The sequence below is a fragment of the Hyla sarda genome, chromosome 4 (genome assembly GCF_029499605.1).
Source record: "Hyla sarda isolate aHylSar1 chromosome 4, aHylSar1.hap1, whole genome shotgun sequence".
Classification (NCBI taxonomy): domain Eukaryota; kingdom Metazoa; phylum Chordata; class Amphibia; order Anura; family Hylidae; genus Hyla; species Hyla sarda.
In genome coordinates, this window is record NC_079192.1 from 67,523,133 (window position 1) to 67,539,703 (window position 16,571).

Genomic DNA, 16,571 nt, shown 5'->3' on the forward strand with positions numbered 1-16,571 from the left:
TGCAGTAGAAAAAAATTGGCATGGAATTCAGAGCAGGCTACAGATTTACATCTACTACTACAACCTTAACCCCTGAAATGATGGTTTATCTTTTAGAAATTTCCTCCTCACCCTATCTGCCAGTGACCAAGATTCCTTGAATTCCATGTAACTGCTGTACCATGCTCAGTGCATTAGAGATCACTATTGAAATACTCCACAATCCCGGAAAACACTTATTATTTCTGGACTTCTACAGCTCCATTTCCCTCCTCTAAAACAGTATCAAGATCCTCTCTAAACTCTATGCCAAAAGGTTGAACTCAGTCAGTCAGTCAGCTTCCATTATCTTCAATAGGAACTGAGGTTCAGTAATGTAGTGTTGGACGGGGTAATGTGTAATTAACCTTATCGTGATGCCAGCGTGTAGTTGACCTATACACCACCCGAGGTAGGCCAGCTTCACCTGTGCCAGGCACGGGGTAAATAATCATTCCGACGCAAGATTACGGTTAACTGCCTTGCTATACTGAGGTTGGAAAGATGGAAGGTGAACTTAGGTAAGCTTATCCGCTTGCTGGGACTTATAGTTGATTGTGCTGTACATGACTGATTCAGCCCACACTATTCTTTAGAGACTTGGACTTGACTAACTTGCTGACTTGACTTGTATAATATCCCCAAGACTGTAGGCTTACCGCAAGGCTTTGACTTTCACCTCGGTAGTGGGGTTAGTGGGATTGATGCATCATTGCTGGACTAAGCCTCAGGCCTCCTTTCAGATACACCTCACAGATAGACTTCACTCCTCACCAAACTGTACCACAGCAAAGGCTTAATCTCAAGAGAGCTAAGAGATAGAGCTGATGTCACGGACCGACCTGGGGACAGGGAGAGTGAGCCCTAAACTGACCCTAAAACCACTCTCCCTGCCTACTTGCCCATCCACCCTAAAGGGTGGATGGACAACTGGGCGCTGGTCATTCCCTGAGCTAAAGTGCAGTGGCCTTAAAAACACATACTAATAAATAGTCGGTCACAGACCAGAAACATAACAGGAACATAAAAACTATATAGTATTAAGTTCAGAGGACACTGATCAGAGAGCAGCACAGAGGACACTATAGACCAATGGTAAAGCACAGAGGAAAACACTAGCTAAGTGATCATGTACTCTATGATCAGTGCATGTACAAAACTCCAAAGATCTGAATAATGAACAAATAAACAAATAGAGTTCAAAACACCAGACAGGAACAGATAGGAATATAGCATAATCCCCCAGAACCTCCAGTAGACACAAAGTCCCCATGGACCGGTAACAGGGATCTATCACTAAACAGGAATAATCGCAATCCCTCAGAACACCTCCAGTAGACAAGGAGTCCCCATGGACAGGTAACAGGGATGCCAAGTTACAACTCAGAAAAACGGATAGAGCAGGATATAATTATAGAACACCGTTCACACTGAACACAAGACAGGAATCGCAATCCCTCAGAAAACCTCCAGTAGACACGGAGTCCCCATGGACAGGTAACAGGGATGCTTAGTTATAGAAACACAGAAAACGGATACAAGAGAAAACACAGTGTGAACAGATACTTAGCAGAAAGGATATACAAATCCTAAAACCGACTAAACAAACACAGCTTAAAATCTACAAAGAGCATGCCACATAATCATGACTAAAGCCAGAACATACAAGGTGCATGCTAAGACAGAGATAGTAGATGAAAAGCTCAAATAAAGAGTGTTTCACCAAGAGCTTCATAGCAGCATGTCAGGATCTCAGGAAGTCAAAATGTCAAATGTGTATCACCAGCCCAGAAGCTGTAGACACACCCTAAGAGCTATTGGTCAGAAAGCCAAAGGCTTTAACTAGTCCCTAACCGGGGAACATAAAGCTGTTCACACACAAGCAAATCCAATAGCTGTGTGTTAACACAGACCAAGACAGACATGACAGCTGAACCCTGACCTCACTATATATGGGAGGAATTTAGAGAGATCCCTTTGACCAGATAAGTCACATGTTCACCACTGTATACTCCCCTTAACAACTAGGTCCTTAGCAACAATAGATTGAAGGCAATAAGTACATACATAATATAAATACATTAACCCTTATATGACAGTATATTATATAGTGCATTATAGAGAGTTCTGAAGAGAGGGGACCCATGACGGACATTGAGTAGCATCTGCCACACAGGAAGGGCAGGAGTACAGAAGAACATGTGATTCTGTACTGGGTCACCACAGTAACATGGTATGGCCACTAGACAATGTACATAGCCAAGGCTTCTGGCTTCACACATTGTATATGTATACATCCTGGTGCTATTCCTGTGCCAAACATTTGAAACTGTGGACTTCGTCGTAGGCGGTAACCTACCCTTTGCTCTAACCTTGCAGCACTTACAGTTTAGTTCGTCCCCCAATCAGTTTCTTCTGACCACAAGAAAAGACCCACACAAGTATTTTATATAGATAGGCCATAGTACTCTTCTACCAGATTCAATACTTTCCAATTGGATTATGTGGATGAATGCCCCAATTGCCACCTGTCACGTGGAAATATTTTCACCATACACAGTTGTGCCCTAAGGCGCAACCTTTTTTTTTTATTTTTTTGTAAAAAAAACACGGAGGCCAGACTACAGGTGAAAGTCAAAAGGGATTTTTAAAATTCCAAACCCACCTGCTGTTTTTTCCTTTGGCGTTTTTTCATTCATCTTTGGTGTTTTTCGATTTGGGGCTCAGGGGCAGTTTTATAGAATGTCAGCATGTTGAGACTATGGTGTTTTTTGGACAAAATCCTGGAAATAGGAGAAAAAAAGAAAAAAGCTAAATACAGAGGCACACCAGGATTACATGTAAATATAATAATGTTTATTATAGTCACAATCAAAACAATTACATGTAGGGCAACACATAAAAACTATTAAAAAAAACACTTAACATAGAGCTAAACCACAACCCCCCCCCCCTAGTCCCACACTCAATCCAAATAAATATCAAAAAATATACAGATAAGCAGATATCATAGAGGCAGCGAGACAAAAGAAATTTTAATGCACACATATGGGAAAAAATATGAGACCCGGACAGGGCCACACAAGAACCCCACACGTTCCGTCGCCAAGCAACTTCCTTAGGGGTGTTGTTTTCCTGGCGTGTTTTGTTTCCCCACTTCTTCAAAAGAAATCCTTGAGTCACATAATGATAGAGTCACATGACTTGTCATGATAACAATAAAGGGGATAATGACAAATGAAGAAATGCCAAAACTAACACTCACTTTTTTTGAAAAACCGCCACAAAAACTGCACCTTGGGAGTGCAAAATAACAGCACAATTTTTGTGGCTTTTTTTTCCAGGTCAAAAAACAAGTGGAAACTTAGCCTAAGGATAAAATAGGTTCTCCAGTTCCACTCTGCCCCAAGGTGCGCCTCTTCCTTCCTGACCCTGAAGAATTCGACTCACACTATACACACGTCTTATTAAAATGCTGCACTATGCAAACACAGTCATTTCTAGGAACTTGCTTTCCCAATGGCCTCCTTCCCTTTCAGAGTGGCTGACCTTGGTAAATAACATGATACTGTTCCTATTATTTCTACATAGAAAATATCCGCTCAATTTCACTAGAATATGGAAAAGGTGGATGCAATCTCCTGTGACCACACATCTTCCCCAAAACATATATTATATCTCTATATGTATATTTCTTAAAGAGAATGTGCTACCTACATTTTTTGTACTGATTAGAATTTTTTTTCTCCAGTTTTTGGCTCTAATCTCTTTCTTTTTTTGTGATTGTAACCTTTTTTGAATTTTACATTCATGTCTATGGGAGGGGCGTGATGGCTGTGGAGCAGAAGTACACAGCTGTCACGCTCCCCCTCCCATAGACATGAATGAAGGGCGTGACGTCACAACCACGGTTGCCCGAAAAAAGCTTTTTATGGTGCAGGCGCAATTTGTATATGTCACAAACCACCGTAGGTTCCAGGCTTGATAGCATCTATATTAAAGGGATAGTCCGCCCCTAGACATCTTATGCCCTCTCCTGCAGCTCCCCGTGTCATCTGGTGCACGGAGCAAACTTTGCTCCATGCCTGATCACTGGCGATGCAGGGGCTGGAGGCTTGTGATTAGAGATGGGCGAACTTACAGTAAATTCGATTCGTCACGAACTTCTCGGCTCGGCGGTCGCTGACTTTTCCTGCATAAATGAGTTCAGCTTTCAGGTGCTCCGGTGGGCTGGAAAAGGTGGATACAGTCCTAGGAAAGACTCTCGGGCTGGGATTTGTGGGCATATTAATACGCTTGTGGGAAACTGGCTATTGCAAGATTTTGACTAAAACAGTGCTGTGTATTTGTATAGAAAATGCGTCATTCACATATTCTGTGCACACCCAAAAAAAGTTAGCGTTCTTTGTTGTTGTTGTTTTTTTCTTTTAAGGGCTGGTGTTTTTTTTTATATAAATGACAGGTTCCATTAAAACATGAAATGTTGTAGATTTCACACTTGCCACTAGGTGTCAGAATATGAAAAATAGATGACTAGTTAATGAGGGATATCTCATTTTACTGTGTCTAGTTACATCAGTAACAGTCTGAGAATTAGAACAACTCTCTGATGGGGCCCCAATAAGAAGCCGGGCAGTCACACTAAAAACAGTATGTGTAATATCTTAGCAGACGTTAACATTGACACTTGCTGTATGCTGCTGTTATCCAATGCTTTTTACTTGCCAGACAATTTATGATGTGCAGGCCCACCGCCTACAATATTAAAGACCCCCACCCTGCATGTTTACTTCTGTGAAATGAAACAAAATCTAATGCGCACTACTCTATGTTAATTAAAAATTGAGAGTAGGCACAATTCCAGGCACATTTTCCATGTAAAACACGAAGCGTGTAGATGAGAAAAAAAATATTGTCCAATATTGTCCTTATGTGTGGGCAACTATTGTGGGGTAATGAATAAGGGACAAAGATAATGCGCTCACTGCTGGTCACGATGCGAAAGTTCAAGCTTTATTCCAACAGAATGCAATAGCTTCAGTAGACAGGACAGGTACACAGGGAGCTCGGATGGAACAGGTGAAGCGGGGGCGTGAAGGAGGGGCGGCAACTAGTTTCGCACTCTAAGGCGATTCCTCTGGCCCGTACGGACCAGAGGAATCGCCTTAGAGCACAAAACTAGTTGGCGTTACAGAGGGGTGGCAACTAGTTTTACACTCTAAGGCACTTCCTCTGGCCCGTACGGGCCAGAGGAATCGCCTTAGAGCGCGAAACTAGTTGGCGTGACAGGGGGGCGGCAACTGGTTTTGCATTATAAGGCGCTTCCTCTGGCCAGTACAGGCCAGAAGAATTGCCTTAGAGCGCGAAACTAGTTGGCGTGACGGAGGGGCAGAAAGTGGCTTTGCATGCTAAGGCACTTCCTCTGGCCTGTACAGGCCAGAAAAATCGCCTTAGAGCGCGAAACTAGTTGGTTTGACTGAGGGGCGGCAACTGGTTTTGCATTATAAGGCGCTTCCTCTGGCCCGTACAGGCCAGAAGAATCGCCTTAGAGCGCGAAACAAGTTGGCGTGATGGATGGGCGGCAACTAGTTTAGCACCCTAAGGCACTTCCTCTGGCCCGTACGGGCCAGAGGAATTTCCTTGGAGCGTGAAACTAGTTGGCGTGATGGAGGGGCAGCAACTGGTTTCGCACTCTAAGGCAATTCCTCTGGCCCGTACAGGCCAGAGGAATCGCCTTAGAGCGCAAAACTAGTTGGCGTGACGAAGGGGTGGCAACTAGTTTCGCACTCTAAGGTGCTTCCTCTGTCCCTTAGAGTGCAAAACTAGTTGCTGCCCCTCTGTCAAGCCCCCGCCTCACCTGTTCCATCCGAGCTCCCTGTGTACCTGTACTGTCTACTGAAGCTATTGCATTCTGTTGGAATAAAGCTTGAAATTTCGCATCGTGATCAGCGGTGAGTGCATTATCTTTGTCTCTTATTCATTGCTGTGGATACTTACCTGTGGATTTCCTTGATAAGAGCACCACCGCACTCCATGCATGTTATACCAGGACTGATACATGTTGTACGCTACCATTTATCCAGGCTCATACTCTCATCCATATTGCATTGGCGGTGCCAGACATTTTTTTTTCTACTGTCTTGTTGCAACTATTGCAGGGTATTAGGATTCGATCTAAGAAAACAGTGGAAAAATAAGCCACCCTAACATGCACACTTTCCCACGCTCGCCACCACTCTGGAGTCCCCAGCAGAAGTGCCCCAAGGATGTCCATATACACTGAGCACTGGGCTCAACAGCCATGTGCAAGAATGATACAATTATTTCCCTTGCTAAAAAGGTAGGGACTCTTTTGCACCCTATGTTCCTCCATACCACTTCTGCAGTCACCGATACATCTAAAGCAGAATTGCCTACACTGGCCCATTCCTCAGCTCCAGATCCATATGGGAATGAACCAGGACTAGGTGCATTTAAACCTGAATTTGATGACTGTTCACTTGCCAGATGCAGTTTATTGATGGTTATTGTTCTGCAAGTTCACACAAGCAAAATTTTTATAGGAACATATTCCACAGATATAAATGCAGAGAAATGGCCCCGCCAACCTTCTTTAGAATAGTTCGTAATATACCTAGGGAGAAATTCAGCTGTAGATCAGATAAAGGACTACCGATGCAGCTTTCAAGATGGAAGGCAATGTATGTAAACCAAGCATACATACAATACATAAAGTCCAATCCCTCGGAGCTGATGTCTGTCTTCCTCTCTTACCTTCTGCACTAATATAATGTGTGATTCTTCAATAAAGACGGATTAACCCTTTTGCAACTAACGTGGTGACTGCAACGTATATTTTTCTTCCTTTGGACTTTATGCATTTTGCTAAATTTTTCCCCCATACGCTATCACCACCACTACCCACCTTGTAGGAAAAACCTATCCAAAGCCATAATCAGCATACAAATTGCCATGGGGTCACAACTGTAGTGCTGGGCTACTTTTTTCTATTTTCTGCATTAAGCTAAAAATACAACAGGCTCAGGTTTCTGTCACCCTGGTGAATGCACATCCCTAGAGAATGCAGGAAAGGCAATAAAACAGAACACAAGGTTATATGTGTCATGGAGGCAGCCCATGTGGCTGTTATGGAGCCCTTGGAGAGAGGTGGCAGGAACCTGTACAGGACTAGAGGAACTACCTTGTCTTTACTATGCATGCTGACCATACCATATACCAGTGTTTCACAACCAGCCAAAGGATGTCTGAGCATGCTAGGAGTTGTAGTCTCGCAACAGCTGGAGACACACTGCTTGGGAAACACTGCCATATACCCCAAACTTTTGGGTTGGAATTGGCATGAATCCTTCTATTTTGTGATCTGGTTTGTGGATTGTCCCTCCAAAGTCGGGACTGATGGCAACTATAAACATGGTCCTTTTTGCTGTCCTCTACTGTCAAGTATTAAAGGGACTCTAGTAGGCCCCGCATACTGGCCCTAGAACCTGACAGGCCAGGAAAATAAGCAACTTTGTACTGCCATACTCAGCTCTCTGCGATGCCACAAAGAGCTGAAAAGTAACTTTACTCTGCGGCTGAGACTGGTGAGCTAATACAGTTATTCTCCGGCACCCCCTCCTGCCAATCAAGTTTGATTGACAACCTGAACATAGGGCTTCTCCCTGTATTCCAGCTGTCAATCAGCATTGTCTGGCTGGGAGCAGGAGCATCAAGCGTGAATGTAACCATTTTCAAATTGTTACTGTAAATGTAAAGTTACTTTTTAGCTATCTGCGGCATCACAGAGAGCTGAGGAGAATGGCATTGAATCATTGTTCTACTGGCCTGTCAGATCCCGGGGCTGGTGTTTGAGACCAAAGGGAACTGTGGTAACGGGGTGTGATGAGGGCAGATGTTGTTACCCTAGGGGCAGATGGCATTAACCCCTGTGACGCCAGGATGTGGTTTATCCTCAATACCACCCAAAGGTATACCGCTGGATCCTGGGCTAGGCACGCGGGTCAATAATGACTCCGATGCCAAGTTACGGATAACGGTAGCTTTACTGAGGTTAGACAGATGGTAAAGTCTATACAGTTCAGCCAGGGCCCAAGGAGGTGACCAGTGACGCAGAGACCTTAAGTGCTTGCTGGGACTTTTAGTAGGACTGGACAATGTAATGCAGGCCACGCTAACTTGTCAATTGCTGAAAGGGACTGACTTAACTTTACTGACGACTGACAAAGCTATGACTGTAGCTTACTTGCAATTGACTGTGGCTGCAGACTGGACTTGAGGCCTCCAATGACTCTGGACAGACACACTGCCTGTGGCAAATTTGCCAATCTTGGTGTTCTCTGGCAAATACCAAACGTCCTGCAGTGTTGGGCTGTAAGCACAACCCCCACCTGTGGAAGTCGGGCCCTCATACCACCCTCATGGAGTCTGTTTCTAACCATTTGAGTGGGCACATGCACATTTGTGGCCTGCTGGAGGTCATTTTGCAGGGCTATGGCAGTGTTCCTCCTTGCACAAAGGCGGAGGTAGCGGGCCTGCTGCTGGGTTTTTGACCTTCTACAGCCTCCTGCACTTCTCCTGATGTACTGGCCTGTCTCCTGGTAGCACCTCCATGCTCTGGACACTACTCTGACAAACACAGCAAACCTTCTTGCCACATCTCGCATTGATGTGCCCTCCTGGATGAGCTGCACTACCTGAGCCCCTTGTGTGGGTTATATACTCCGTCTCATGCTACCACTAGAGTGAAAGCACCACCAGCATTCAAAAGTGACTGTAATGGTCCGGAAAGGTGGCAGGAGGTGGATCCACTGGACCAGAGGAGTGATGGCGTGGGCCGTGCCAGGGGAACGGAGTCTAAGGAGCTACTGGTCTTCACCAGAGCCCGCCACAAAGCGGGATGGTCTTGCTGCGGCAGGTAGCCCCCAGGTCGTTCCACCCAGTAGGGACTCAACTCCTCTGGTTGCTGAGATTGACGCGGTACAGGAGGAATAGGTAGAAGCGTAGTCAGACGTAGCAAAGGTCAGGACAGGCGGCACAGGTTCAGAGGCGATAGTCACTAGCAACAGGTCAAGGCAGGCAGCATGGGTTCAGAGGCGGTGGTCACGAGCAATGGGTCGGTAACAGGCAGGGAAACACTATAACAATATGGAATGCTTTCTCTTGGCACAAGGCTCAAAGATCCGGCAAGAGCAGGAAGGGGCAGGGAACATTTATACGTAACTTTGGGCCAGGCACCAATCAATGGTGCGCTGGCCCTTTAAATTTCATGAAGCCGGCGCGCGCACGCCCTAGAGAGCGGGGACGCGCACGCCGGGGAACAGAGAAGACACGTAGAGCCGCAGGAGGTAGGGGACAGCAACGGGATGCGGCCCGTGTGCGGGGACCTCCCCCCACGCTAACTGCATCCCCGTCGGGGATAACTCTGCACTCCCGGTCAGCGTGTCTGACCGTGACGCGCAGGGACACTGCGGGCCGGGACAGAGGCAGTGAGCGCTCCGGTCCAGGAGTGGGGATCGGAGCACTCACTGTAACAGTACCCCCCCCCCCCTTTTGGTCTCCCCCTCTTCTTGGTGCCCAAGAACCTGAGGATAAGACTGCGGTCCAAGATGTTCACCGCCGGCTCCCAAGACCTCTCCTCAGGACCGCAGCCTTCCCAGTCGACCAAGAAAAATCTTCTCCCCCGGATGAACTTGGAAGCCAGGACCTCCTTGACAGAAAAAATGTCCGATGTGTCGGCCACTGGGCTAGGAGTGGTGACCTTGGGGGAGAACCGGTTAAAGATAGCTGGCTTGAGGAGGGAGACATGAAATGAGTTTAGGGTCCTAAGAGTGGAGGGGAGATGAAGCTGGTAAGCCACAGCGTTAATTCTTCTTCTAATCTTGCAGGGTCCCAAGTAACGAGGTCCCAGTTTGTAACTTGGGACCCTAAAACGGATGTATTTGGCCGAGAGCCACACTCACCAGGAGAAAACACTGGAGGAGCCCTGCGTTTCTTGTCCGCTTGGGACTTCATGCGGGCTGAGGCTTTAAGAAGAGCGGTGCGAGTCTCTCGCCAAATGGAGGAAAAGTCCTGGATGAGCTCATCGACTGCAGGAACAGAAGAAGAGGAAGAAAACGGCAGAGGTGGTAGAGGATGGCGACCGTAGACCACAAAAACGGTGACTTGTTAGAGGCGGAGGAATTCCTGAAGTTGTAGGAGAATTCCGCCCAAGTAAGAAGATCAGCCCAATCATCATGACGTGAAGATACAAAATGGCGTAGATATTCCCCCAAGACTTGGTTCACGCGTTCCACTTGGCCGTTGGTTTGGGGGTGATGAGAGGATGAGAAATCCAACTTCACTTTGAACCGTCCACAAAGAGCTCTCCAGAATTTGGAAACAAATTGCACCCCACGATCAGAAACAATATGCAAGGGAAGACCATGAAGGCGAAAAATGTGCAGGAAAAAATGTTTCGCCAGCAAAGGTGCAGAAGGTAATCCTGGTAGGGGTACAAAGTGTGCCATTTTAGAGAAACGGTCTACAACGACCCAAATGGCCGTCATACCCTGGGAAGGAGGAAGGTCAGTCACAAAGTCCATGGCGATGTGAGACCATGGGGTCTCACCTAACAACAAATTAACCCATAGGGGTTATAAAAGTCCTCTTGGATATGTGTTGATAAATAATACTTAACTTTTAATGTGTATAAATAAAAGGTGAGAACAAACATTTAAAACCACACCTCATATAGTGTCACTATTTAGCTATTTGTCCCTACTGTACACTGGTCAGTCTAAGCGCCACTGTTGGTCCCAATTTAGGGTATGTGCCACTATATCAGTCCACTGTGAGAACGTCACTGCATTAGACTCCAATTAGAGATTTGTAGTGGACGTATAGTGGTAATAGCTTGTAGGCCGACCAGAATAAATTTATTTTATGGCCAGCCCACCATTAAAGCCTGTGATGATTGAGAACGTCAACCACTGTTCAAGATAGAGTTAACCAACCCCCCACCACGCGGTGCACAGAGGACTTTTTTAACCCCTATGGGTTAATTTGTTGTTAGGTGTTGATACCTCTGTATGTGTTGTTTGGCCACAAAATAGTAGTGAGACCATGGGGTCTCAGGGACAGGAAGAGGTTGGAGCAGCCCAGCCGGCTTCAGACTAGGCGACTTGTCCCGTGCACAGACTGTACAGGCTTGAACAAACTCTGACACGTCCTTAGCCATGGTAGGCCACCAATATCTTCGAGCGATTAGTTGAAGGGTCTTTTGGACACCTGGATGACCCGCCAGCAAGGAAGAGTGACCCCACTTAAGGACTTCCAACTGTTGGCGAGGAGGTACATAGGATTTGCCAGGAGGAAGAAGACGAAGATCCACAGGTGCAACGGCAATAAGGCGCTCAGGTGGAATAATATGCAGTGTAGTAACCTCTTCACCCACTACATCTGAAGAGCGGGAGAGGGCATCTGCCCTGATGTTCTTGCTCGCTGGACGAAAGTGGATCTCAAAGTTGAAGCGAGCAAAGAACAGGGATCAGCGAGCTTGTCGTGGGTTGAGCCTCTGTGCGGACTGGAGATAGGCAAGATTTTTGTGATCCGTGTAAATGCAAAAAGGATGGATGGAATTGCCGGCAGATCCAGAATCCAAGAAGGCGGTAGCAGTGAAGGTAGACTTGGAAGACACGGTGAGCTGTACTGATAATGGAAGACGTGGAGATGAGGAATCCACACCTAGCAACGCCTCTCCCACGTTCACTAACGTGGAGGACGGAGAGGACAGTCTCTAAGGAAGTGCTCGGTACTGGCGCAGTACAGACACAAATTCTTGTTTCTTCGACGACTCCGTTCTTGAGTGGTCAAGCGAGACCGATCCACCTGCATTGCTTCCACGGCGGGAGGCCCAGAGAAGGGTTACGGTGGGTACTGAAAAACCGGAGACAGACGAGGATAGCGTCTTGGACGAGCTTTCTCCTTTTCATGCAGAAGTTCCTCTTTTCTCTCCGAGAAACGCTTATCAATCCTAGTGGCCAGTAGTATAAGCTCACTAAGGGTAGATGGCATCTCACGTGCAGCTAGGACGTCCTTAATTTCACTGCTTAGTCCCTTCTTAAACGTGGCACATAGAGCATCATCATGCCAATTTAACTCGAATGCAAGAGTACGAAATTGGATGGTGTAGTCACCCACGGTAGAGCCTCCTTGGGTCAGGTTCAGCAAAGCAGTCTCTGCAGAGGACACCCGGGCAGGTTCCTTGAATACACTGCGGAACTCTTGGCAAAAATTCAGGACGGAGGTAGTGGCTGGATCAAAGCGGTCCCACAAAGGTGTAGCCCAGGCCAGGGCCTTCCCGGTTAACAGGCTGAGAATGAAGGCCACCTTGACACGTTCAGACGGAAACTGGTCGGCCAATCACTCAAGGTGGAGTGAGCACTGCGACAGGAACCCACGGTACTGCTTCGGATCTCTGCCATACTTGTCTGGCAAGGACAAGCGAATTCTGGAAGAGGAGACGGCTGCTGGCTGAGGTGGAGCAGCAGGCACAGGCGGAGGTGACGGCTGTTGCTGGAAAGGCAGGAGCTGCTGCATCATGGTGGTCAACTGGGCCAGCTGTTGACCTTGCTGGGCAATCTGCTGCGTCTGTTGAGCCACTACGGTAGTGAGATCCACAAGGTTAGGAAGAGGTACCTCAGCGGGATCCATGGGCGGATCCTACTTAAACGGTCCAGACAGGTGGCAGGAGGTGGATCCACTGGACCAGAGGAGTGATGGCGTGGGCCGTGGCGGGGGAACGGAGTCTAAGGAGCTATTGGACTTCACCAGAGCCCGCCGCTGCGGCAGGTAGCCCCCAGGTCGTTCCACCCGGTAGCGACTCAACTCCTCTGGTTGCTGAGATAGATGCGGTACAGGAGGAATAGGCAGAAGCGTAGTCAGACGTAGCAAAGGTCAGGGCAGGCGGCACAGGTTCAGAGGCGATAGTCACTAGCAACAGGTCAAGGCAGGCAGCACGGGTTCAGAGGCGGTGGTCACGGGCAATGGGTCAGCAACAGGCAGGGAAACACTATAACAATATGGAACGCTTTCTCTTGGCACAAGGCACAAAGATCCGGCAAGAGCAGGAAGGGGCAGGGAACATTTATAGGTAACCTTGGGCCAGGCACCAATCAATGGTGCGCTGGCCCTTTAAATTTCATGAAGCCGGCGTGCGCGCGCCCTAGAGAGCGGGGACGCGCGCGCCGGGGAACAGAGAAGACACGTGGAGCCGCAGGAGGTAGGGGACAGCATCGGAATGCGGCGCGTGTGCGGGGACCTCCCGCCACTCTAACCGCATCCCCGTTGGGGATAACTCTGCGCTCCCGGTCAGCGTGTCTGACCGGGACGCGCAGGGACGCTGCGGGCCGGGACAGAGGCAGTGAGTGCTCCGGTACAGGAGCGGGGATCGGAGAGCTCACTGTAACAGTGACCAAAACATCAGCCAGGAAGCATAGGAACTGAGAAGTGGTCTGTGGTCACCACCTGCAGAACCACTCCTTTATTTGGGTGTCTTGCTAATTGCCTATAATTTCCACCTGTTGTCTGTTCCATTTGCATTTTGCTTCCTGAGTGGACAGTGTGATTTCACAGAAGTGTGATTGACTTGGAGTTACATTGTGTTGTTTAAGTGTTCCCTTTATTTTTTTGTGCAGTGTGTATATATATATATATATATATATATATATATATATATACATATATATATACACCGTAAAAATCCCATTACCAGAATCTGACTTATTTCAGAACACTAAAGCCTGCTGTTTACCTTCGGCTTATTACTATTGTAGTTATTGTACTATTGCCTTGTATGAACTGCACACAGTAGGTAAGGGAAAACCCTATGGATTTGCTTTGACCTCCTTTTTCTTATTTTAATAGGCTGCATTAGAGTGGGCCGGGAAGCTGCACGGTTTATAACATGCACCACCCATCCCCCTACTCTTACAAGACTGGCTATATATAGCTGTGCCTTCTGCAGCTGTATATATACAGGACTCCGTGCCCCAGCTGTCACCACTTCAGCATGCACATGGGGCCAGCACATAGAACAGGGAGAGGAGAAATATTTTATATAGGCAGAAACATCCAAGTCTCAAGAGAAAACAGAAGGGGGCAATCCACATCTGCACTAAAATATAATTATTTGTACCTGGGCCTGGTCCTCCCATATGTTTTTAATGCTCGTATACACAGCCATTATCCATGGTGTACGGATCTGTAATATACCATTCAAAGTCTGTTACTGTACATCTTTATGCTTCTAATTTCATACTCAGGAAACTGAGTAATGCTAACAACTCCCTGCACACAGCTACCTCCATGAGGATCATGCTAAAATGATCCACTCTCCCCTATAGGATCATGGGGGTCCAACCACTGGGATCCCACTGATCATTAGAACAGAGGTTTATTGTTACCTGACTGAATAGAGTGGCAGAGCGTATACCCATTCAACGTGCATACCCGTCCACTGCTCCATTTACTGTCTAGAGGGCCTCTGTACATAGTTGAATTCAGCGTTATGCAATGTTCAGAAGTCCATAGGGAATAAATGGGTTACGCACCCTGCCACTCCATTCACCTGGGGCACAATTGACCCCCATTCTCATGATTGGTGCATGTCCCAACAGTCGGACCCTCAAGATCAGTGAGTTATCCCCTATCCTGTGAACAGGGGATAACTTTTACTTTTTTATGATAAACTAAGTATCTGACATATTATCTTCTGTCAATTTTTTTTAACAATTCTGTCCAGCCATTATGGTTTTCTTATCCAAATTTCCCAAATTCCTCTTTGGCAAGTCTGCTGAGATATGCAGAGACATCCCTAAGTCTAAGGTGGCCATTTTGGAAGTTACCCAGCTTTTACAGAAAAATATTTAAAGAAGTTCTCCCTTAGGCTAAGTTTCCACTTTTTTCTGGCAGTTTTTGGAATACGGCCACTGCAGTTTTTGAGCCAAAGCCAGAAGTGTATTCAAAAGGAATAGGACGTATAAAGGAAGGACTTATACTTCTCCTCCATTATGGATCCACCTCTGGCTTTGGCTCAAAAACTGCAGTGGCAGATATCCAAAAACTGCCAGAAAAAACACGAGTGGAAACTTAGCCTCATTCTCCAAGATTAAGAAGATTTTCCATACAAAAATATCAGTGTATCAGTGTTTAATAAATCTGGTAAATCTGTTAGACCAACTATTAGCTGACTTTACACCCAAATAGTGTGTCAAAATGTTAATGCCACATCCCTTATCAGAAAAGCCACTCTCCATATAGTAACTGTGGTACATGTCATGTTAGCCTTTTTTGGAACAAAATTTAGCAGCATTTTGGCACATAAAAAAAAATAAAAAATCGCCTCCTTACAGCATCTATTGATTTGAGCCCAGCTGCATGTATTCATTGCAGTGGCCCTGGTGTCCATACATGTTCTTCCCTCTTACTTTCATATTTTGTGCAATATACAGGACCCCAGGAGATCGAACAGAGAGGGTTTAGGATGTAGCCAAGATTTTTCTGCTATAGCTTTGTCATGCAGATACATTTGCCCAACTTAATAGAGAGGTTCATGGTCGCTGACATTACACAGAAGGCTTGTTCTTACCAATATGAATAAATGCTTGTAACAATTTAATTAAACCCTTGAGTGGGTGGTAGAGAGAAAACACTGAGCTATAATACACAAAAAGTGGCATTTATATGCATTATAAAGTAATAATGGGGCCATTATATAAAGCCTCCTATTTTCTTTGATGTCCTGTATAAGCAAGTAGTGAGATAGACACCTTTACTTTAACAGTAATTGGAGATAGATGGTGACTTGCCATCAGGTTTAAAACATTAAAAACACAATAAATGTACACTAGTATGTCACTCCAAATTCTGTGATATGAAAAAATGCAAGTTTGTAAAAATATAAAAGCTGCACAATATGCATGGGGACTAAACTTTAATACTATTAGCAAATAGGAAGATTACTAGTCATCTTGCAATGAATTAGACCACCATAACAAGAAAACACTAAATCTACACTCTTCATTTAACCCTTTTGGTTTGAGTGTTTCCAGTTGGTATATCTTATATTCCTCTCTGTCTCAATTTCCTTTGGACTTACTATCTCACCTTGCCCTTCTATTTCCTTCAGTACTAGCCATCTAAGATCAGATACTGTATGGTTTGCTTAAAAAGTACCTGTCACTAAATAAACTTTTCTAAACTAACTCAGGTTATGTTTCCTGACTACTCCTAACACTCCTCCCTACCTTAAAAAAATGTCAGAGCTTTAAAAAGTTCTGTATCTTACCTTTTAACCTGCTCACATAGTACAATCTCCCAGCAGCAGAAAGGCTTTTCCCAGCAGGCATGACATCACTGAAGCCTGCTGGGGGAGCACTTCTGCCCTTACATTGTTGCAGTGCTGTGATGAATAGAAAACCTCAGACTCTATGCAGCTTTCAATGAGGCTCTGTGTAGCTTTCAGTGAGGCTCTGTGCAGCTGTCAATTAAGCTCA

The 16,571-nt window shown here is 46.1% G+C and overlaps 1 long non-coding RNA gene across 1 annotated transcript in view; it reads right to left on the reverse strand.

Annotated features, from left to right (window-relative positions):
* Nucleotides 1–16,571, reverse strand: part of LOC130368073 (uncharacterized) — a 50,734-nt gene that overhangs the window by 21,033 nt on the left and 13,130 nt on the right. The window contains exon 2 of the long non-coding RNA XR_008892281.1: nucleotides 2,684–2,801. This is a non-coding gene — a long non-coding RNA (uncharacterized LOC130368073). The remainder of the gene's footprint in view (nucleotides 1–2,683; nucleotides 2,802–16,571) is intronic.